Here is a 26,189-nt window from a genome sequence, read left to right as displayed (position 1 = left end):
GTATTCGCACAATAGAATTTCAATTCACCTTGCTACAGATGCGCCAGGGATGAAGAACCAATCATGCAAGCTGGGTTAGAGTAAGAAAATTGCATTTCTGTAGAATATTCTGAAACAGATACTTGAGAAAGTGAAATACGTCAAAAGATGAAACCTTTCCTTCCATAAATATTGTTCGCAAGGCACTAGTGCCCACAAATCCATTAATTTAAGACATTTGTTTTATATTTTTTGTAATTATAATAAATATGTAAAATATTTCTCGGATACAGGCACCGTATAAAATGCACCAGATTCGATGCTTATATACTGGAAGTACTTGTACAGGGTGAACGCTGCCAGAATTAGGTTTTAAATTTAAAGTTTCCTTTTAGCCGCTTAGCGTCGAGGAGACCGCATTAGCTTCGCGGGTTATTTAGTCACGATGTCGGCGTGGATGGTTGAAAAAAGTTTTCCCTATAGAAGTGTATATTAAGCCCAATGATTCGTGTCCAAATGAGTTCACGGCCGGGTCCTGCCAGACATCGAGGACAAATAAACATATGAAAATATAAAATTCGTTACACGATAATCCACCTCAATCCAAGTGCAAGAAAGTTGTTGTCTTGGTGCCTTGAAACTTTCTAAAGCTATTGTACGTGAAGGATCTCTGACTTTATCCCTTCAAAATTTAAATCGTGCACGTGCTTAAGCCTAACGACTACAATTTGCGTAAACATTTCCGTGAGAAAATGTTGGAGCCATTCGTACGGTAAACACTATCTTTTCTGAATCTGAGAGATGAAGCCCATTTTCATTTAAAAGGAAGTATAAATAGCAAAGTTGTTGTTCTTGGTCAACCCACATTAAAACATCAACAGCAACATCATGGACCAATGGTACGGTTTGGTGTGCATTGTCAAATGGTGAACCATATCGTCGAGGGCAAGTAATTTCTGTGGATGGTGTCTCTTATTGGCGCATCTTGAACGATTCTTTTCAGACAATTTCAGTACACAAACATGCTTTCAACAAGGTGGCGCCACGCCGCACTCAGCCAGAGGGGCCATAGTGATACTGTGTGATTTCTTTCCTAACAAACTGACAAGCCATTTCGGTGATATATCTCGACCAGACTTTTTCCATGCAACAAACGCAGCGACCATCTCAGCACTAAATGAAAATATCGTTCGCCAGGTTAATGGCATTCCGCCATCACATCTCCAGCGAGTGGCATGGTAGCACATCTCCAAGAGCGTGTCCGACATAACGGTGAATAGTTGAAGGAAATAATTAAGAAAAAAATCCCTACTTGCCTTCTTCTTGCTTTTCTTTGAGAGCTCGATTCATACGCATTAGCTGCAGCCGGTAACCATCACCAGTGATGGTTTTAGATGGTTTAAGGAGTTCATAATAGATGCCACCCTTCTGATTCCACCAGATTCACAACATGATCTTTGAAACATGAATTTTTTTTTTTCACTCTCGATGGATCTGGTTCACTTGGCAGGCTCTAAAATTTTCGACGCTTAGAGATATTATAATAGATCCATTTTTCATCGCCAGTGACGATGCGATGAAGAAAACCTTTTCTTTTCTGCCGCTCAAGAAGGATCTTACACATCACCAAACGGCTCTTGATATCCGTCTCCTTCAATTGATGTGGCACCCAGTTATCTGCTTTCTGGATCATTCCCATGGCGTGCAAACGTTTACCGACGGTTGATCTGTCAACATTCAACTCTTTAGATACACCATCAAGGGTTCGGCATGCGTCTTCAATCAATAATTGTTGTAGTTGAGTATCTTCGAATTTTCGGTTTTTCCGGTGCCTCTTCGCGATCTTTATCACTCACGTCAAAATTGCCATTTTGGAAATGTCGAAACCACTATTTACAAGTGGTATTTGATGGAACGTAATTACCGTAAATATTGGTCAATATACGACACGTTTCAGTTGCACTTTTCTTTAAAAGGTAATAATGAAGCATGACTTTCCGCAAATGATATTTTTGAGGTCAGATAAAAAATGATCTTTACTCTTCAAACGAGTGTCAACTACAACGATCGATACCTCACATACACACCTTCAAATCAACAGTATACAGGGTTTGATTGAAAAGTAATGAGCCTTCCCGGGCGGAGCGACTGCCAAGCGATCAACAATTCGACAATGCGCCGGCCTTCCTCTGCACTTATGCATTGACCAAGATGGGGGTTCCGCTGCTTCCCCACCCTCCCTACAGCCCAGACCTGTCCCCTCCGGACTTCTTCTTGTCTCCGCGCCCGAAAAGAAAGCTGAAGGGGAGGCGTTTCGACTCCTACGAGGCGATCCAAAAAACTGTGACAGCCGAATTGAACGCGATTCCGGCGGATGAGTTTAAAAAATGTTTCCTGCAGTGGAAGGACTGCTACCAGCGGTGTATTGACGCTCAAGGGTCTTATTTTGAAGCGAAGTAGTTGTATAAGCCAAAAGGTTCAAAAGTATTTTAGATTGGGACCTTTGAATTATTTTGATATTGGATTTTTTTGCTGTGCCCCAGATTTCTATCCCATATTTCCAAATGGGTGAGATTATACATAGATTTATATATCACTACTTTGTTGTTGAGGCTTAGTTTTGAATTTTTAGCCAACAGCCAGTATAGCTGTCAGAACTTGTTTTTGATTTCATTTCGCTTGTTTTCTATATGTCGTTTCCAATTTAGTTTTTCATCTATAATTATGCCAAGGTACTTTGCACTAGGTTGAATGTTTATGTCATTGCTTTTTATTGTTAGTTTGTGTTTCTTAGGCTTTCTATTTGTATAAATTACTTGTACCGTTTTATCTTTGTTGACCTCTATTCCCATTTATCGAGCCATGATACAGTGTCATTTATTGTTTGTTGAAGAATGTCAGTAGCTTTTTTTCTATTTTGTCTGTTTCCATTAAACCGTATCATCCGCGAATTTGGCTATCATGCAATTTTTTGTTGTTGGGATCGGTATATCTGCTGTAAATATCAGGTACAATAGGGGGCCTAGGGCACTACCTTGGGGCACACCTGCTGTCATTTGTATCATGCTTGAGCATTCGTCTTAAAAGTCGGTTTTCCAGGTAACTTTTGAGAATGGTGAAGTGATTCCGTGGTAATATTTCGCTTAGCTTATGCAGTAGTCCTTTATGGCACACCCTGTCAAAAGCTTTTGCAATATTTAGGTAGACAGCTATGCAGAACCTTTTATTATCCATTTCATCTAGTATTTTGTTTATAACTCTGTGGACTTGTTGCACAGTTGAATGCTGTCGTCTAAATCCAAATTTATGGCTTGGTATTCTATTTTTTTCTATCAGAATTTCGTCTAATCTGGTAAAGAATATTTTTTCAAATACTTTTGAAAGAATGGGCAAAAGACTGATGGGGCGATATGATGTCGTTTCTGATGCATTTTTACCTGGTTTGGGGATTGCCGTTATTTGTGCAACTTTCCAGAGGCGTGCGAAGCATTGTGTCCTTAATATGCTGTTGAATATTTGTGGTATATATGTGATTGCTACATCAGGTAGTTCTTTTAGTATTTTACCATTTATTAGATCGTAGTCCGGTGCTTTTTTATAGTTCAGATTTTTTAAATGATATCTTATTTCTGCTGAGGTTGTCATTTTCATTTTCTTTTCTGGGTTACTCGTATTTATTAATAATAAGAAATTATTTTATGTCTTGCAGCTTTCCGGAAGTATGTATTGCATTAATGTTATTTCTCACAATTCCTGTGACTACAGCTAGTGCTGAACGATCATTTTCAAAACTAAAATTGATAAAGACTTATTTACGAAACTCTATGAGACAAGACAGGTTATATATATCTGCATTATTTTCTGCCGATTTCAACCATGTTACTGCCACTTATAAGCCACTGTAAGCTATGATATGTTTCTGATTTTTAAGATTTTTGAGGTGTTTTAATATCCAAGATACTACTTCTAGAGAACTTCTCGATGCAGCAGTTTCCTCCCAGGCATACATGTAAACTTCATTATTGTGAAAATTATGACAACCTAGGTTTAAAATGTACATGTTACGTTTGTAATAGGGGATGGAAACAGACAATTTTGGAAAAGGTAACGCCTTTTCTAAGTCGAATGAAAAAGCGAAATATACATTTGCATTATTTCGGGCCAATGATCTTCTTCTTGATCTTCTTTTAATAATTTTCTGGCCCATTCAGCACATCTTAAATGAATAGCATGCTCTTCCGTGAGGTTTTCCTTTACTTCCGTATTACAAGGTGCTTTAATTTTAATATTCAATTGATCACATTTTTGGCAAGTATCTTTTTGTGGGTGATGAAAATGTGAATTAAATTCGTTTTTAAAAAATTTTCTAAATGTCCACTCATTAACATTCCTTAAATTTTTTTGTTTACTCTCTTCCAGGTATAAATTAAACATTTTAGTAACATTTAATTCAGGGTGTAAGTACCTTCTACTTGGATTATGAGGCCTTGTGTAATGAGATTCATATTTAGGAAAAGACTTAATATGATTTTTTACGGCTTCTCTATCCTCTTCATTAATTTTCCTAAAATATCCTGGCATACTACTGAGGTCAAAAAGTAAGGTGAATTTATTTCTCAAAGCTCGCGGGATTAAAATTTCGCCCTAGTTATTTTTTTCATGAGTTGGCAGCACTGTTAATAACATCTGAGCCAACTTTCATGTAAATGTCATTATCAGTAATACTCGTATATTTACGCTTGTGTTTACCAAACGACCAAGAGTGCATTTTTCGAGTTTTACAGTGCCTGATTTGATTGAGCAGAGAAGTGTCATCAAATTTTGTTTGCGGAATGAAATTTCGGCTGCGGAAACGTTTAGCATGTTGCAGAAGGCATTTGGTGATTCGACCATGTCGCAGAAAAATGTTTATAAGTGGTACACAGACTTCAAAGAGGGTCGAGAACGTGTTGATGACTTGGAGCGCTCCGGACGACCATCGACGTCAACAGATGACCAACACGTCAATAAAGTGAAGGAGTTAGTGCTCAAAAATCGTCGGTTGACTGTTAAAGACCTTACTGATATGATCGGAATATCAGAAGGATCTGTGAAAACCATTTTGAAAGACCATTTGGGCCTACGAAAAGTCAAATCTCGTTTGGTACCGAAAACTCTCAATTTCTTGGAAAAAAGTCGTCGCGTTGATGTGTGTGAACCAATGCTTTCAGACTATCAGGTCAAGCTCAAATGCATCATTACGGGAGACGAGACTTGGATTTATGCTTACGACCCTGAAACAACCGACCAATCAAGCGGATATCGTGCTAAAAGCGAGGCCAGACCGAAAAGAGCACGTCAAAGTCATTCAAAAATAAAGGTCATGATGACAGTTTTTTTCGATTTTCGTGGTGTGGTGAACTATGAATTCCTTCCACCTGGCCAAACTGTTAATAAGGAATATTATTTGAGCGTTATGCATCGTTTACGTGAAGCAATTCTCTTGGTTTTTGCATCACGATAATGCACCGTCTCACACTGCACTCGTTCTTCGTGACCATTTCGTCAAAAATTCCACGCATATCGTTCCGCAACCACCGTATTCGCCTGATTTGGCTCCGTGTGACTTCTGGCTATTCCCAAAACTCAAGAGACCACTCCGGGGAACGCACTTCGAGTCGATTGAGGAGATAAAGGCTGAATCGAAGAAGGTGCTGATGGATATACCGGAAATGGACTATTTGGCATGTTTCGGGGATAGGAAAAATCGTTGGCATAAGTGCATTTCATCGAGAGGGGATTATTTTGAAGGGGATGAAATTGATTTACAAGAATAAATAAAGATTTTTCATTTTAACAACCAAATTCACCTTACTTTTTGCCCACAGTAGTATGTCATTTCCAATATTTTTACATTTTAAAATACGTTGTAATCGGCCTACTGATATATTAAAAGTACTCAAAAATATTTTTTTTATATACTGAAACATTTCCGCGAGTAAACTAAGTAATATTTGTAAGTGTAATTTCTTGGCGAACCTTTGCCGTTTCTCAAGCGTTTACGTTGCACAATATGCTGTTCGGTAACTCCATGTAAATATAAATTTTGTTTATTGAAATTCCCCAAATTCCAAAAGTTATCAAAAATAGTTTTCCTTTCTTCTACATTAATCAAATTTATGCAATTCTTTAAACAATGGCAGCCTTCGTCATGGAATATTTTTCCCCGGATAATTTTTCCAGCTGCAGTGTAATATTTCTTTCCTTTATTCCTATAAATCTTAATTTTTGAGCGTATTTATCACCATTTCTTTCTGATAATTCATTCACTTCTAGAGAATTTGTGCTAAAATCACATGGCCCTCCATCATCATCACCTGATGACAAATAATTTTCTACGATTCTTCTTCTCTTCTTAGTACTATTAGAATTATTGATTTCTAAATCATATTCACTTTCTGAATCCAAAATTCTTGAATTTTTATTTCTTTGCACAGGGTATATTTCTATTGAAAATAATATCGGATAATTACACAAATTATTTTAATTAAAAACCTATAAGTAAATTCTTTTTTGTTACCGGTGTCACTATCTGAGATAATTCCAGTGTAATCTAACTATTTAAATTATAATTAATAAACACAACTATTCTTATTGCACTGTTAAAGAATACTAGAAACACTTTCATATTACCAAAGACACGCCAATTGATAATTTTTTTCCGTTATAAATTTTACTGCGTCGTAGTGAATTTTATTACTGTACTGTGCAATAATGCATTTTTTCGGAATTTTATAACATAAGACATTCCATATCAAAATTATTTCTTTCAGTGGACCTAAACCACTTTCAAAATAATTGCTTTTGCATTTCGTTAACAAGATAATTTTCAAGTGCCCCAAATCATAGCGATTTTGATGATAATACTAGACTTAAATTGTTCGTAAAAAAGATTATATAGGATTGTGATTATTGTTATCATTAACTAGAATAAAACTAGAATAAAATAACGGCTCATATATTAAATGAGTATGTAATGAATTTGAATAGAATTAAGCCCAACTCTTTTAAAATTTAATCTTAGAATAAAACTTATTAGCAAATACTTATAAAATTTAGTTCAAATTGCACAGAAGTCGGACCCAGCGTATGTAATTCAAAGCTATTTTCTAGCTTCTTCGCATTAATTGCAAGGCTTCTAGCCTTTAACAAAACAACAAATTCGTTTAAATACTACGCAGCATTTGAGTAAATTCGTACTATTAAAGCTTGCAACAGTTGAACTGAAATGCCATCAGCTAGAAGACATTTGTACTTTATCATTAAATATTGTCAGCCAGCTGCTTTTCATTTGTCTCAGCCTTTGGCAGCAGGCTTTTGTTATCTGCAATTAATGGCATCTACAAAGTAATCTGACTTGATTTAATTACCATAAATGCAACCAAATATTTACTATAGCCACACACTCATGTAAACAGGCATACTCGTATGTGCTACTCCTAAAATAACACAAACAAATACCTTTCTCTTGTAGCTGTGACATATGTACGTAAGTTGAAATTGGCGAGGAAATAATCAAAATTTTCACAAATGTACATGCAGTAATTACATCCATCAAATTGTTATACTTTAAATGTCTTAATATATTCTAATAGGCCAAGTTCACATACATAATAGAAAATGTAAGACAAGATGAACTATTAGCTAACCCTGAATGCAACTCTACATTGTCCATTATCGGTTGGTGCCGTTATTTTCCTTTATAAATTTGCTGTTCATCAAAGTGTAAATACTTCAAATATTTTAAAAGTGTCGTGAGTATTTGGAATGCGAACTGCGAAAATAAATAGTCAAATGTCACTGCTGACAGTTATAATTCGGAAGTAATAAGAGGCTGCGTTTATTCAGAAATCAGCAATACCGTCAACTTTGAAATCCAACCGAGAATCTCTTTTGCTAACAACTGCTACTTTGGACTACGTAGGGAAAGAATTTTGGGGAACGTTTTAACCGACAATACGCATAAAATTCCAAAGCGTAAAATTCAAATTAAACGCCAGGAATAAGTCAAAATAGAAAATTTTGATGGGCTTAGTTCGTTAGTGTAGTGTTTCAATATATGCAAGTGATCTATAATAAATTGAAAAACAAAATAAAAAAAAGTCCAGCCGCACTATGTGCGCATATTTGAAATGAAACTTCTTAATTTCTGGATTAAATTTAAATATTTTAATGAGGATTGAAATGATTTTTTATAAAATTACATACAATAATAGTGGATAATATTATTATTCATTTATTTCTGAAATTTGTACATTAGTCGGTGCTTCAATAGCCTGTACATTTTGTATTGATGGTGCAATAGCAGCAGTGGATACAATCGGCTTGTGGTAACTGAAATATTATTACGAGTGTTCTTGACTCGATTGTGTCGATATAGCGAGAAAATACGGCTTTTATCGTTGCTCCTGATTTTATTGTTGAAATATAGCGGTCATTACTCATTTGTAAATTCAGTTGATGTTCTAAAAATTAAATTAATTTTGTGGAAGTGTCCGATGCAAAATTTACATTGAAATCTCCATGAGAGATGGAGGTTTCAGATCGTCGCGTTGAGGAAGAAGTTTACCACCATCACAAGTGTATCTTAATAACAAACTATGTAAAAATGCGATAATGTCATTGATATGTTAATTCGGAGTTATGTAGACACCCACAATTACACCCAATATTTTTGTCCATTTATCGCACGGCACACAGAAATAAAATATCACCGACATCTTCTGCTATAGCTGCATTTGATGTTGACTGTACAGCGGTAAACCGTAAGTGTGCTGTGAGGTAATTCACGATATCATTTTTGTTGTGGTAGATAGCGACTCCTCCGGTTCGAACATTACTTCTTTTACACTGGATGATGCAGTTAAAATTCGGTAAACTGATTTCCTCGTCTTCACGCAACCAAGTCTAATGAAAAACTACCACATTGCATTTTTCCATAACTGGATTCAATACGTCAGTAGCATGAGCACGTAAGCTTTGACAATTAAAAGAGTATATCGACAATTCGGCGGCCGAATTGGTTGGTGCGCGACTACCATTCGGAATTCACAGAGAGAATTTCGGTTCGAATCTCTGTGAAACACCAAAATTAAGAAAAACATTTTTCTAATAGCGGTCGCCCCTCGGCAGCAATGACAAACCTCCGAGTGTATTTCTGCCATGAAAAAGCTCCTCATAAAAATATCTGCCGTTTGGAGTCGGCTTAAAACTGTAGGTCCCTCCATTTGTGGAACAACATCAAGACGCATACCACAAATAGGAGGAGGAGCTCGGCCAAACACCCAAAAAGGGTGTACGCGCCAATTACATATATATATATATATATGTATATATATATCGACAATCGTTCTCTTTGTTGTATAAATTGAAACATTTGTTGATCAAGAGTTTCCAAACAATAATATAACTAATATATTATCAAATTATACTTACAAATACTCAAATTAGTGATGTCAAATCGGGTTTAGTAAGGCACAGCAGTTTTTCCTCAACAGTACCTGTGAACTGTGTAAGATAGATCTTTCATAATCACAATACACTGATATTTAATTTCTTCGTATAGATACTAAATTTGACACAGTATATTTATAAAAATTTATCAATACATACCTGTTCTAAGTGGAAATTAATTTCCAAATTTTGACTTCCCTTTCACTGAATATATATTTATTTGAATATTAAATATTATTTTGATGAATACGTGGACTACACAAATCCGCGTCGTTTTCTACGTGTTTAGGCGTCTGCCATGTCACCATATGTCATAAGCCGTAGGCTGCAGTATATGGCATAGTATTAGTGTATACTCTGTAATACGTATCTACAGCAAGCGGTCGACAACAGAGTGGAGAGACTACGAAGCACTGCACAAAGCGGAGAAAGAGAATAGCTTGTATGCCGTAGGCTTATACATACATTTCGTGACGGTTTTCCGTAATGCTAGCTCGTGTGTCGCGGCGTTGAAATTATACTCTGACGCGCATAAGAAGTTTCACTTCAAAAAATAATTGACGCGTACACTTCTGTTAGGTGTTTGGCCGACCTCCTCCTCCTATTTGTGGTGTAGGTCTTGATGTTGTTCCCAAAATGGAGGGAGTTTTAAGCCGACACCGAACGGCAAATGGTTTGTTTATGAGGAGCTTTTTCATGACACAATACACTTGGAGGTTTGTCATCGCCAGCAGAGGGGCGACCGCTATTAGAGATTTTTTTTCTATATTAATTGATGTTCATACACGGAAACTCAAGCCTACGTACTCCCGTGGGTAATCACACACCATACTAGGAGCCCATGATATATTAGGGGACATGATAGATAACCCAACTTGGAGAAAATGGTTAAAAAACTGTTCTACATCGTTAGCCTACCCGCTAACAATAACCTTTAATAAATCGCTGGCTCCTGGTGATTTTTTCAACAATTGGAAAAAAATGTTATCATACCGATACATATGTCTAGAAGCAAGTCCAAACAATCGCTCGATCTGAAAAATCTCTAGTATACCTAAACTCTTTGAAGAAAATGGTTCATGACTTGGTTCTCTTCCAAATTTCAGGCTTTTTTGAGGGTAGACTTATTGTTACGAATTAAAGTTTATTTGCAAATGTTGTCTTAAAAAAAATGGAATCAAGCCAACAAGTCGTATTCATCGAAAGCATTTAATACAGTCAGCCATAGTATCCTACTTAAAAAGCTGTGTTCAATGGTCTTCACCCGAGCTCAATAGAAAGCTGCGATGATGTCTGAAGCCTCGTTTGGTATCAAACGGTGGTGGTATTACTTAAAACCACTTTGTATAGCGGTATTAGTTCAAAGATTTTATTTATTGAAGTAAAATAGAATATAAGTACCAATAAAGCAGTCACCGTAAACGCTTCATCTACACCTGATGAAGCCCAATAAATTCGGTTAAAAGCATACCATCTCTCTATACTTAAGTAAAATAGACAACTCAATAACTTTAGGCTGGACAGCCCAAGACAGTCAACGAATGATGCTCAACACAGTCGACACCCAGATGAGGCGGTAACACCAGAAAACACCAAACATATCCATAAAATCGTTTTGAATGATCGAAAGGTGAAGTTTCGTGAGTTATCTGCATCGTAAAGATATCAAAAGAACGAGTTGGCTTCATATTGCATGAGCATCTGACTATGAGAAAGCTCTGTTCAAAGTGGCTGCCGTGTTTGCCCACTGTTGACCAAAAACTAGAACGTGTTGATGATTCTGAGTAGTGTTTGGTCATGTTTAAAGGAAATAACCTGGTATTTTCGCGCCGATATGTGACAATACATGAAACATGGATCCATAACTTCACTCCGCAATCAAAACGATCATCATCTGACGTCTGAATTTTGTTTCATCAAGACAACGCACCGCATCCAAGGTATTCACCAGATTTCCCTCACAGCGACAACAGGCTGTTGGGCGACCTAAAAAAATGCTCGCCAGTAAGAAATGTCGTTTAAATGAAGATGTTGTCACTGAAACTTAGGCAAAAGATAAAGGCGGTTTTGAAATGTTAGAGCGGCGCTGAAATGATTGCATTGTTCTTGATGGAAAGTACGTGTATTAATAAAGCTAATTGTTATTTTGAATCGAATGAATTTTAATTAACAAAAAAAAGGTGTTTTCTTCTTTAAGACCGGGACTTTTCAATCCATTTGATACTCGTATGTCGTCAGCAGTCCATAACATATTAATCAATGCTAGGAGTATGAAATCGGATGTCCAATTATTTGAAGAAGTTGCAGGAACGAAGAACAAGCATTTACGCCAATTTAGCGAAAACTCCGCAAGGCACCTCTGTATGTGAATGCACCTCTGAAGCCGTTTAACATTCCCCGGATGGAGTTGCAGACTGCCTTGCTAAAGACTTGCATGCCGACGACCAAATATAATATAATAGTGAGCATAGCCGTTAGGAACCGTTTGTAGCATACAGGAAAGCTCAAATTCTCAATTAATAAAAATGTCGCCAATAAAGCAATACTGACCAACAAGGTTTTACGAAGATTGCTCCATTTGTAAGACTTCCAAAAACTGGAGGAAAATCTCGGCCAAACGCCAAGCAAATATCCATATGTATTAACCTATATACAAATAAATGATTGCAACAAATACATATACACGAGTCTTTAATGGGACTCTCGTATGTTCGCGTATATTGCAATTGAAGTTGAATTGAAATTTGAGCTTAAAGTATAAACTCCATGACAGCCTACTGAAAGAACATAAAAGAGAATAAAACACCACTTGTGAACAAACTACATGTTATGCAATGTTTTACCACTATAGTCATCCTTGTACATACATGTGCTTACGCATATACATACAAACATACATATGAACTTGCGATAATAGGGCCAGTAGAAACAATAATAATAATACTCGTAATAATAATGACGGCAACGACGAAGTCATCAATCATGTTGATATGATAGGTTATAATATCAAGTTCGGTAAATCAAACCTGTGAAGTGCAGAGTGGGAAGTAAGGAGAAGGGAAATAATGTTCAATATATGACAAAATGTATTAAGCAGAGCAAGAAGCTGAGCACTTAGAAACAATCAGTATTAAACACATACATATGGATATACCATACATACACATATGTGTATGGACATGTATGGAAACATACTATACTAATCATAAACATATATGAGGTCAGTCCATAAGTTCGCGCGTTTTTTAAAAGTGGTTTTAAAATTAATAAAAGAGATGTTTAAAGTATTTATTAATCAATAACATATTTTCCTTCATTATTTACAATGTCTTCCCAACGTTTAGGCAAATTTTTAACTCCCTGCTCAAAAAATGTGTTGTCCTTGGAGCCAAAATACGCTTCGATATCCCTTTTTATAGCTTCTTTGAGGAGTAGTTTCGTTACTCATATGGGATTGAAGTCCACGGAAAAGGTAATAATCACAAGGAGCAATATCCGGAGAGTCTAGTGGATGCAACATTAGCTCCCATCCGAGCTCGTTCAGCTTGCCTAATGTTTGCTTGCGATATGAGGTCTTGCGTTGTCATGGTGAAATAAAACTTTGCGTCTAATCACCAAAGACGATTGATTTTTGTTAAGTGCCTCATTCAGCTTTGATAGCTGATGGGAATAATAATCAGCAGTTATCATCTGGTTTGGTTCCAGAAGTTCATAATAAACAATACCGGCCTTTCTCACCAAAAAGACAGGAGAATCTTCTAGGGGTAAAGGCAATCTCTAGGGGTCGGTTCGGGTGTTTCATCTTTATCTAACCACTGGTGGTTGCGAACAGGATTATTGTAAAGGACTAATTTTTCATCACCAGTAACGATACGGTTCAAAAAACTTAATTTTCAAGCCGTTGCAGCAGCTGAGAACACTCCCTGCTGAAGGCTGGCGTCGGAAAGTCTATACGGATCCCATTTTCCCACCTTTGAAACCTTTCCCAACTGAACCAGGTGTCTGTGAACTGTTCCATACATATTTAAGGTTCAGGAACTTGTTAAAGAGTATTCTAGTTCTTATGTTTTTATTAGCTATTTAAACCTAAAAAAAATCGAAAACTATGCAAAGAATTAACGTTTGCTGACTTAAACCAATGATTTTATTCTACTCATCCACCATATGTTATGCTAGATGTTATTTAACAAAAAAACAAGTAAAAATTTCTTTAGATTCTTTGAAGTTTCACTATTTTTATGGCATTAAATAATAACAATCCTCTATATCATTCCTTCAAAATCAGGCTACAAAAAAGCTGCACTCAGTTGTATGTAGCGATGCCCCTTGGCAGTAACAGTTCTTTCATCTACATCTTCAAAGAAATACCGGCCAATTATTCCACTAGCCCAAGCATACCACCAAGCATTACATTTTAGTGGATTTAACAATTTTTCTGGAATTAATCGACTTACATCTTTCCCCCAGATGCGGCAATTTTGTTTGTTGACATATCTATCCTATGAGTTACAAAAAAATCATGAGTTTCGAAACAAGTTGTTCTTAAAGATCGACCATTTTCATAATGTGCTAGTGATATCTGGGCGTCGCCCTGTGGGAAACCCCTTTATTAATTTTTTATAAAATAAAACGACAAAATAATATACAAATAATTTTAAATAAAATGACAAAAGAGTTACTAAAATTTTTCTTTCTAATTTTTTGTAATAGATAATAATAAACGATAATTGACAAAAAGCAAAGCAGCACAATTTCACATTGCTTATTTGAATATTGGGTTTGGGAATGAGTTTCCGCCCTCGTAAAAGAGGTGTCGTTGCTGATACTATTTTTGTGTTCGCTCTAGTAATGTACTGAATCAATTTTTATCTGACGTCAAAAATTTCTACGTTCGTCCCGAAAAAAATAGCATTTGCGGGAAGTCATGCTTCATTATTACCTTTTAAAGAAAAGTGCAGCTGAAACGGGCTGTATATTCATCACTAATCACGCTCCATCAAATACCACCTGTAAATAGTGGTTTCGACGCTTCCAAAGTGGCAATCTCGACGTGAGTGATAAAGATCATGAGTTGGTGGCATCAGATTGATTTAATTGTTTAAATAATTCGTTACTTTGGCTAAGAAAGGACGGAAACTTATTCCCGTAGCCAATACAAAAAAAATTAAACATCTTGAATCAAAATTAAATAAAAGAAATAGTTTAATAGTCAATTATAGCATATATATATATATATATATACATATATAATTGGCGCGTACACCCTTTTTGGGTGTTTGGCCGAACTCCTCCTCCTATTTGTGGTGAGCGGGTTGATGTTGTTCCACAAATGGGGGGGCCTACAGTTTCAAGCCGACTCCGAATGGCAGATATTTTTATGAGGAGCTTCTTCATGGCAGAAATTCACTCGGAGGTTTGCCATTGCCTGCTGAGGGGCGACCGTTATTAAAAAAATGTTTTTTTTTTCTTAATTTTGGTGTTTCACCGAGATTCGAACCAACGTTCTCTCTGTGAATTCCGAATGGTAATCACGCACCAACCCATTCGGCTACGGCAGCCGCCTATAGCATAGATGCCTTTAAATCACACCTGCAATTTTTTCAATTTGACATGGACACCACAAGCTATCTCGCCCTCTCACGGAACTAGTGGTTTGAATGACATTAATACTCATGCTGCTGCTGCTGTGTTAAGAGAGGCCAAGATAGCGGCAGAGCCATTAAGAGGATCATCAGCCACTGTTAGTGTATTGACGCCGACTTCTGCACCCACTGCTTCGTTCAGTTATGCTGCTGCTACCGCTGCCGCTGCTAATATCAACATTTCAACTCCGCCTACTCTCTCTGCTTCTTCAATTAATGCTGATGCTGCTGCTGCTCACATGAACAAGTCGATTGCAGGAACCAATCAAAGCACTGTTCCCATACCTAGCGAACAAATGCGTACTCAAACTTCGTGGACAACTATTTCAGGGCGAAGGCGTAAAAATAATAAAAGCTCTCGGGATGTAGTTATTGGTCTTAATCCAAGTACTGGGCTTGATGTAGTAGCTACGAATAAGTGGTTACATCTTGCGTCCTTTAAACCTTCATTAACTGATCCTCAATATAATTTTTTATGTTGCTAAAAATGCAAATATTGATAAAAATCAGATTCTATGTTTTAAGCTGATAAAAAAGGATACAGCTATCCAAAGTTTAAGAAAAATTAATTTTAAGCTAGGGGTTCCGCCATCACTGTTTGACCAAGTTCTAAAACCGTCCGTTTGGCCTGCTGACGTCAAGGTCCGACCATTCAATTTTTTTCAAAAGGAAGATCGTCCAGGCAAAATAATTTAGCTAATTGCGATAGTACTTGTGCATCACTAAATCATTTAAACATTTATTTTCAGAATATGAGTGGCATTCGTACTAAGTCGGAGACAATTCACGCCCGTAGTTCTCATTTAGATTTTGACGACATCAATTTTGTTGAAACCTGGCTCAATGCTAACTTTTTTGACGATGAATACTGAATAGTGTTTTTCGAAAAGACCGAAATGTAGAAAGTACGGGTTGCTCTTTAGGGGGTGGAGCTCTCATTGCAGTGCAACGTAAGCATTCCATATCTCGCTTTTGAATGAGGATCCCATTCTTGATCAATTGTGTGTTTGTATAAAGGGATCATCTCGATATGGCTCATTATACTTAATTGTATCTTACATACCGCCTAATAGTAATTTTGATCTTTACAAATCGAATACGGACAACATTGCTTTCCTAGTTCTAAATAAGGTTTATGATAACTAGAATCATATGTAATTGATAATCTATTAAACCTCGATTTAGTACAAATTAATTCTTTCGAAAATAAGCTTAATATAATTCTTGATCTCATATTCGTCGGCGGTAATATTAATAGTTCTATCTCTGAATGCTTCTCATCCTTCTCGTCATGTCACTTTAATGCTTAACGTCGAGTTTTACGAGTTTGCGAGTAGTAAACAAGACGAGACAATAGCTTTCAATTTCTCCTCTTGTGACTTTTCCAGGTTAAACAGCATTTTACATGACATCAATTGCGAAGATTTGCTTTCTGGATTAGATATTGTTGAGTGTTATTCTACCTTTAAAGCGCAGTTGCTCAAAATTTTTATGAAATATGTACCACAATTTAAAAAACAACCGTTTAAACTTCCATGGCACACTTATCAACTCTAAAAACTTAAAAATAAGCGGATTAAGCTTCACAAGCAATTTTTAGAATCTAACAATGAATCTATCTTTATAAATTACAAACATTGCTTAAAAAAATTCAACTGTTTAAATAAATTTTTATACAGGAACTATATTCTTCGGATTGAAGAGTATATTAAGTCTAATCCTAAGGCCTTTTGGCGATTTGTTAAGTCTAAAAAGTCAAGCGCTGGAGTTCCTTCTACGGTCCGTTTTAATGACAAATCAGCGTCTACTCCTGTGGACGTAGCCAATTTGTTTGCCGATTTTTTCAAATCTAATTTCACTAGTGATGATACGTACTCGTTTTCTGCTTGTCATGATAATCCATCTTCATCTTTGAATTTTGGCTATTTAAACCTGGTTTCTCTGGACATTGAGAATGGGATTTTGGAAGACCTTCTTCGCAGACTAATAAGGATGGGCTGGCCGTAATTTTTCTTAAGAACTGCCCGGCTATTGTCATTCCTCTCATATTAGTTTTTAATAAATCTCTATCTTCGGGAGTTTTTATCAACAATTGGAAAATCACAAAACTATCACCCCTACGTTCAAGAGTGGCAAAAATAATGATGTGTGCAACTATAGGCCGATCTTGGCTTTCTATTATTTCCAAACTTTTCGTAGGAATTGTAGAGGAAAAAATGTACTTTGCAACTAAGAGCTTAATCTCGCCCAATCAGCACGGATTTGTCTCGGGTAGATCTACAGTTTCTGGCTGCTTTTGGTGAATACTGCTTTGGAACTTTTGCTGAAGGTTTTCAAGTCTATTGTGTTTATACGAACTTTTCTAAAGCATTTGATAGAGTTTCTCATACAATTCTTTTACGTAAATTAGCCTCGCTTGGTTTCCATTCCGTTTTCTTTCAATGGTTGAAATCTTATTTATCCGATAGACGATGTGTGGTAACGATTGAGGCTGAATGTTCGGAACCTTTCATTGCATCTTCAGGGGTTCCACAAGGCAGTATTTTTGGGCCTCTTCTTTTCGTTCTATTTATTAATGATATTTGTACCTGTTTTTCATTTGCCAACTTTCTTTTGTATGTTGATGATTTGAAAATATTTTCGGCCATTAGAAAAAATTAGGATGTACCTATGTTGCAAACGGAAATTAATGCGCTCGTTCGCTGGTGCAGTAACTCTGGCATCTCTCTAAATATTAAGAAATGTTTTCATGTCACCTTCGCCAAAACTCAAAATTTTTTCTAGGGGTGATCTTTGACTCACATTTTTCTTTCAACCATCACATTAACTTTATTACTCAGTCTTAGGTGTTTTACGGCGTAATAGCTCGATGTTCTCGCACCCTTACACTCACAAACTACTTTTTAGAATAGAATATGCAACTTTTATCTGGAGGCCTTGCCACCAATTTGCTATTGAGAGAATTGAACGTGTACAGAAGGTGTCCCTTAAATATGCTCTCAGGTCGTTAAAATTCTCAAATCCTATCCCTTCCTATCACTCTCGTTTGATTTTAATTAATTTAAAATCTCTAGAGAGTAGAATGTCTAAACTCTCACTGTCTTTTGTTTTTAGTGTAATTAAGGGGTAACACCACTGTACACGCGTAAAATAAACACGATTTTTAAAGAATTTTTTTGTATAGAAGGAAAGGGGAAACAATCACTCTGATTTGGGAAGTTATTACTTATATACTAAAATACAAAACTACAAAGTTTGATCGAAAAATTTTACAAAATGGCGGCATTGGAGATATTTTTGTAATGTGGTTTCTCTTGAAGGAGCTCCGCGGCACGCAGCACAGAGGGTGCAAATTTTAATCTGGAACAAAGAAACATTTTTTTTCTTAATCTAGATAAGAATAGCTAGAGAAACACGTAGGGGATTTAAAAAATATTTATTTTTGTGGAATTAGCAAGCATTTGAAGGAAAAAACTCTATTTTGGACTAAAAAAACGGCACTTAAATAATTATAACAATCGTTTAAATTAATCTATCGAAAATCCCCTACGCTCTTCTCTTAAGAAGGTTATTATACAGACGTAGTGAAAAACCTGATTAAAAATATTTAAAATTGTTTGAGTTATGCTGCGTGCCAATTTCAGAAAACGTGTTTTGAGAAAAACGCGTTTAAAGTTTGGAAATTTGGAGAAGTCGTTAGGTAGCAGTCACTAACGCTTGGTTAAACGCTTAAAATATTTATGAAATAAACTTCGGTAACGTATAAAACTTTTTGTTCTGTATTTTAAAAGGTTCAAAGAATTTTTTAAGCTTATAAAAAAAAATCAATTTTTTGAAATTTCTACAGTGGTGTTACCCCTTAAAGGAGAAGTGGACGGTTCATCCCTATTACGTTGCATTTACTTTCATATTCCTACTAGATCGATGTTTTAGTTTTATAATAAACGAAATAAACGAAAAAGAAGTTTCACCTTCAAGGCATGCAACTTCTCGGATTGCTCTTCAACAGAAATCAAAATAAATAAAGTCAACTTTATCAATTTAGTACTACTCTAAAAAAATGTGCTCTCACTCAGTGCCACAATTTATCATTTTATAAATAATTATATTGACTTATATCAATATTGTAGAATTATCTCTGAAGTTTCGAAAACTGTTTTCCCCAATTTTCTTTAAATTTCAACCTCATTCATTAAATGCTTTTAGTGGATTTATGCAGAGTATACATCCTGCTTTTATGCCTTCGCTTTACACGTATTCTCTACCAGCTTCGGTGACGCACCCACAGCCTCGATACTCTGGAGCAAATGAAAAATAAAAAATAAAAACAAACTCTCCCCCGTTTTCGCGTTTGCGTTTCATTACGTCAACAATCGAATACCGATTTTCATTCGATTTTCGTCATTTTTATTCAATTTTCACAGTAGGTGCGCGCAGTCACTTGAAAATGTTGTGAAAAATGACCTCAAGTGGAGAACATACTGTTACGAGCTGCTGTGCACTGACACTGCTCCTCATATATACATAGTTATGCTCCATTTATGCACATACGAGTACAATAGGGGTATGACTTTGTGACGCAGAGAAAAATATGTTGGAAAATAATAGAAATTGAATTTTTTAAAGAAACTTTTCAAAGAATGCTATTTATTTCTCAATATTTTGCATGTTTGTCTTTTAATATGAAATTGAAAAAAGTTGATATTTTTTCGAAAATCGATACTTTTAAATTTAAAATAAACAGTTTAAGTCGAAAACTCCGATATTTTCTATAAATGTAATGTACAGGAATGCCAGGTTTTTGTTTTCGGGCTATTAGACGATTGACAACAGGTTGCGTTGAGTGGCAATGCCACTTATTAGGCTCGAATTGCTGCATTACTTTTACTGGAAGTAATATGAAGAAGTAAAACTTTTTCTGCTTTATTATAGGATTAAATCGTGTTCTTCAAAATTTTTTGTACCACTTTTTCGATTATCTTGTTTGTACAAAATTTTAGTTATCGATAGAGCTGGATTTCCAAAACTCAATATCACAATATCTTGCGTCTCGTATATCTCTCTAATCTGTTCGTATCGCTTAAGATCTCTGCAAGTATGTCCTGTGATTGATCGCAATGTTGCCATCTCAACATTGTTCATTGTTGTGCTGCAATTGCACCTGCTCGGGTTTCAACGGCATCGGTACTAATACTCGAGTACTGGTCGAACTCATGTTTTATAAATTCGGACCTTGCCTTTTTCGCGTAATCATGCTGACATTCATGCTGCTTTATTCATGTGGTTGTTTACTTCAGTTGTTAATTCTTCGATGAAGGAATTATGGTACCTAAGTAGCAAAAAAGGGTATAAAACTGCTCACAGTCAAGTTTTCAATATTTTTATTTATATGCGTATATTAAAAAGAAAAAATAAAGTTCCCTTAATTAACACCAGTATCACTTTTATACAATATATTGACTTCTTGACTTGGCACGTTCCATTAAAACTGCAGAAATCGTATATGTAGAAAATTAAAAAATGGATCCATTTTTTATTTGTCATTGGTTAATATCTAAAATTGGTTTGCTTAAATATTTAAATTATTATTCTTATTATTATGCATAAACTCATAACTAATCCCTCAGCCGTGACGTCAGTAGACACTCAGTTGTAAAATTCGCACAAAATAAGGCAGAAATTTTCGCAAGGAGCCATCTTCTGTGTTCTCTAATATAACATAAGAGGTAACAACACTATACCGTAGTGTTGTACAAGGTGGCGCAAAAGTAACCTTGCGATGTTTTTTGGCTGTAATTTAAAAAAAAAATTAAAAACTTTGATTCTTTTTGTGGATTATTTTTATTTGGTCTTTTAATTTTTTTTACATCAAGTCGAGAATATGATGTCATGTAAATGGCCGCCGCCACAGTTGATTGCCATTTGAGCCCTTTTTATGGCATTTTCCATCACTTTGGCCAAAACTTCCAGCGATAGGTCCTCACATTCTTGACGGATATTGTCTTTAACAGCTGCAAGAGTCTGAGGCTTGTTGACATAAACCCGCGACTTCAAAAAGCCCGACAAAAAGAAGTCTGGAGCGGTCAGTGCAAATCGCCAAAACGGGAGATTAGGCGCCCGGGAAATGCATCCTTCAGCATATCGGTTGTGGCACGTGCAGTGTGTGCCGTTGCACCGTCCTGTTGGAACCACATGTTTTCCAATCCCAATTCATCAAGTTGCGGCAAAAAGAACTCGTTGATCATTGCTCTGTAGCGCTCAACATTCACAGTAACCGTTTGGCCCGCGACGTCTTCGAAGAAAAAAGGTCCGATGACTCCTCCAGCGAAAACAGCACACCATACAGTGACTTTAAACGGGTGTAATGGCTCTTCGTGGGTTACACGCGGATTTTCAGTGCCCCAGAAGCGTAAATTTTGCTTATTTACGTACCCGCTAAGATGGAAATGGGCCTCATCATTACACTATATGTATCTGTGTCCGGCCGCCATAGCAGGTTATGTTGAGACGAAAGCTTATTATATACTACTTTAAATAGTCTTTGCTTAATTTTCAAGCCAGTAAACAATCTAATTACTAAATATTTACAAAACTGATATGTAAATTGGGAGCAACGATAAATAGATAAAAACTAGAAAACGTTGCGAACCGCTTAGTGCTTAAAACTCTATTAAGAAACCAATTTATATGACTTCTCCAAATGATGGAAATGTTCTTTTTCAGACAGGGCTCGCCCCTCCGCAGACAATGGCACACCTCCGAGTGTATTTCTGCTATGAAAACACGGCTCATAAGAAGTCATCTGCCGTTCGTAGGCGGCACACAACTGCAGTCCCCTCCATTAACGCACACCATAAATTGAAGGAGGAGCTCGACGTAACACCTAGCAAGGGGTGGTCCCGCCAATTATATGTATACCATATACGTATGCATACATATACATATATAAATATTGAACTACAGCACCCTTTCCTTACAAACAACAAACTTGCAATTTTAGTGTCCTCCTTCCAAAGAGCGTTCTTCTTTGCGCGTATTTCTGTACTTTAGCAATACAAAGTGAAGTGCTCAACGATAAATTTCAATTTTCTCTGAGAATCGTTTTGAAGTGGCAAGCATTTCTTTCGAAGCATTTGTTCATGCACAGAAATGTACGTAACACATACATAAATAACTATGAGCAAGAAGCGTTCCTTATCGTACATTAGGTATTAACACTGCTAATATACCAGCAAAGCCCTATGAAACTTAATATACATTTCTTCAACAACAAAAGGCACTAATACGCGAGTTAAGGTAAACTTTTACCAGAAACGGGAAATAATTGATTTTTCAGAATTTTCCATGTGTCAAAAATAATAGTTTACTAATTAGAACGCTATGCCTTAGGGCGGACGCTTAACGAAATTGCTACAATTCTAGGGCGCTACCTAAACAGGAGTTCTAACGAAATAAAAAATAATAATAAATAATAATACGAATTTTCCTAGCCTGCCATTCTTTTGGCGCATCAGCTGTCTGTTAGTTGCTTAATGAGAGCCCAGAGTATTGTTTACAGGCGCGCGAAAGCATTTTGTCGAGAGTAAACGCGACAAAAGAAAATCAGTATTGGATTTCAAACGTAATAGTGGAATTGCATTATATATGGCTGGAAAATCACAACCACCGATTGTTCGTGAGCTCGAGCAGATTAAAGTAAATAAAGTGTTTGTTTATAGCACCATTACTCGTTACAATGATACTAGTAGCATCGCGAAACGTTATGGAGGTGGTCATCAAAAGACTGCAACGTCACGTGAAATGGTTCAAAAAGTGAAGAAGCGACTTGAGTGAAATTCCCGACGAAGTGCCAATCAAAAGACGAAACCACTGAAAATATCTCACCATGGCATCCGCTGCTTACCGCAAAATTATCTTAAAACAAAGCCTTGCCAGATCCAAAAGGCGCATGATCTCACACCAAAGCAGCAACAAGTCAAGCTTGAGAGAGCGAAGGAGTTGCTTCGCTTGGCCGAAAGCAGTCAATTTCCCAACATTGTGTTTTCCCAACATTGTGTTTGAAATTGAGCAATTCGTAAGCTCCCAAAACAATAGGGTTTATTTGACCGGGATGGGCGCTCTCCAATCGTTTTCATCGACCGTGGCTTCAAGGTAAATGTGAAATATTAGCGAGAAATTACTCTCGAGGATGTTTGAAACCATGGGGAGACAAACATTTCGGTGGCAGACGATGGACGTATCAACAAGACATGGCACCGTCTCATAAAGATCGAGTGAACCAAGAATGGCTAAAAAACAACGGGCCGCACTTCATAACGTCCACACAATGGCTCTCAAATTCACCAGACACGAGTCCGATGGATTATTCTCTTTGGGCCACTAGGCCAGTTTGGACAGCAAGGTCCGAATTAAAAGATTCACCAATCTCCAAGTCACATTCGGGCAGCCGGCGATTCGTTTCTTGGCCATCTCAAGGCCATAGTCAAGGCAAAGGAGGTCTCATCGAGCAAAAGTAATTGCATTCTTAATATTGTATTATTTTCACACATTTTTTACTTGGAATTGAATAAAAATAATTTTCCAAACTAAATTTATGGCCTTTTTAATTGGTTACACTTCGAGTGATCAACCAGGTATCAGATATGTTGTATAAGACTTAAATAGGCGTTTTGCAGTCCCATCCTCCCCACTGGCTTTTCTATTTTTAAACTTATCGAAAGGCTTACTAATCGAAAGGCTTTTTTCATCAACTGTGGATGGATGTACCATTGTTTTTGTGGATTAAAGTGCGTTAAACGGAATGATGTTGCTCTTCGTTTCTCTATTCGTTCTTATTATTTGGAAAGTCTTCAAAGTAGCTTGTTCCATCTTGTGGGAACCTTACCTCATATGATGTAAGGTTACTCTGCGCATCCTTACATGTGTTCAGTCTAATATATAAACATATTTCTTTTTAATTAAGTTATATTTTTGTTTTAGATCGTTTTATTTGTATTTCTATTAAGTTATTGTTTATTAGCACTAAGACAATAGTCAGTAAGAACTTTTGTGTTTTTTGACTAAAATTTAAATAAAATATAAATATAAATATAAATATAAATATAAATATAAATATAAATATAAATATAAATATAAATATAAATATAAATATAAATATAAATATAAATATAAATATAAATATAAATATAAATATAAATATAAATATAAATATAAATATAAATATAAATATAAATATAAATATAAATATAAATATAAATATAAATATAAATATAAATATAAATATAAATATAAATATAAATATAAATATAAATATAAATATAAATATAAATTTAAATATAAATATAAATATAAATATAAATATAAATATAAATATAAATATAAATATAAATATAAATATAAATATAAATATAAATATAAATATAAATATTATTATTAATATAAATATAAAAATATATAAATTCTGGTATAGTCGTAGTCCTTATGTAATATTTTTTTAGTCAGTAAGAACTTTTGTGTTTTTTGACTAAAATTTAAATAAAATATAAATATAAATATAAATATAAATATAAATATAAATATAAATATAAATATAAATATAAATATAAATATAAATATAAATATAAATATAAATATAAATATAAATATAAATATAAATATAAATATAAATATAAATATAAATATAAATATAAATATAAATATAAATATAAATATAAATATAAATATAAATATTATTATTAATATAAATATAAAAATATATAAATTCTGGTATAGTCGTAGTCCTTATGTAATATTTTTTGAGTCAGTCTTCTTCTTTTTTGAGTCAGTCTTTCATCCGAGGTGTATTGCTTTCGCTTCTAAGAAATATAATAATGCCGAAGTTTAGAATTATACAACAAAGCTGAGAAGCAAGTTGAAATGAATAGCTGCATTTGAAAAAACCGGAGCTTACGATTTCTGAAACCGTGATGCTCATTATCATGTCACACTGTTATACCATTTTTAGATTCGTTTATTCACATTCTAAAATATAGATTTGTAAAACATAAAGATATACTCGTACTCCTTGGCCTTCAAACACGTTTTTTCAATAATACGGCAAGTTTTGACGATAATGCATTCTGAATTTAAAAAACTATCATATTTTTTATCATGATGACTTGAGAAAGTTTAGATGGAGTTAAATCTGCGGTAAAAATAATAATAATAAAATAAATGGAAAGAACTAAAACAGTTTTCAAAGCCATTGAACTATGCCGAAAGACGTAGCGGAATGGGTTAGTGCCTGACTATCATTCGATGGTTGGCACGTGACTAACAGGATTGAATCTCCGAGCACGAAACACCAAATGATAGAAAAAGTTTTTCATATAGCGGTAGCCCTTCGGCAGGCAAACCTCCTAGTATATTTCTGCCAAGAAAAAGCTCCTCATGAAAAACATCTGCCGTTCGGAGTCGGCTTAAAACTGTAGGTCCCTTCATTTGTGGAACAACATCAAGACGCACGCCACAAATAGGAGGAATAACTCGGCCAAACACCCAATAAAAGATAAACACCAATTATTATATGTGTATAATAAATTAGTATATTTGATTTAGTGTCTGAGAATCAAAAACAATTTCAATTCAAAATTTCCTTAATTCCTGCTATTAAAGCAGAGTGGTACCCGATTTGGTTAAATTGCCTTACACCTTATAATTCTATACCAAAGCATATTATTTAAGTAATTTTAATGACTGCTAGTCATTAAATAAAGTAAATAACAGTTTACCACCGAAACTTACTTTCAACTTAACATTTCCACAGCATATATAAATATATATGATTAAAGCCACTGTGGAAATGTTAATATATATATGTATATAATTGGCGCGTACATTCTTTTGAGGTGTTTGGCCGAGCTCCTCCTCCTATTTGTGGCGTGAGTCTTGATGTTTTTCCATAAATGGCGGGGCCTACAGTTTCAAGCCGACTCCGAACGGCAGATATTTTTATGAGGAGCTTTTTCATGGCAGAAATACACTCGAAGGTTTGCCATTGCCTGCCCAGGGGCGACCGCTATTAAGCCGTGTGTCCAC

Source organism: Anastrepha obliqua, chromosome 5, assembly GCF_027943255.1.
Source record: "Anastrepha obliqua isolate idAnaObli1 chromosome 5, idAnaObli1_1.0, whole genome shotgun sequence".
Lineage (NCBI taxonomy): Eukaryota > Metazoa > Arthropoda > Insecta > Diptera > Tephritidae > Anastrepha > Anastrepha obliqua.
This window is presented reverse-complemented; position numbering follows the sequence as displayed.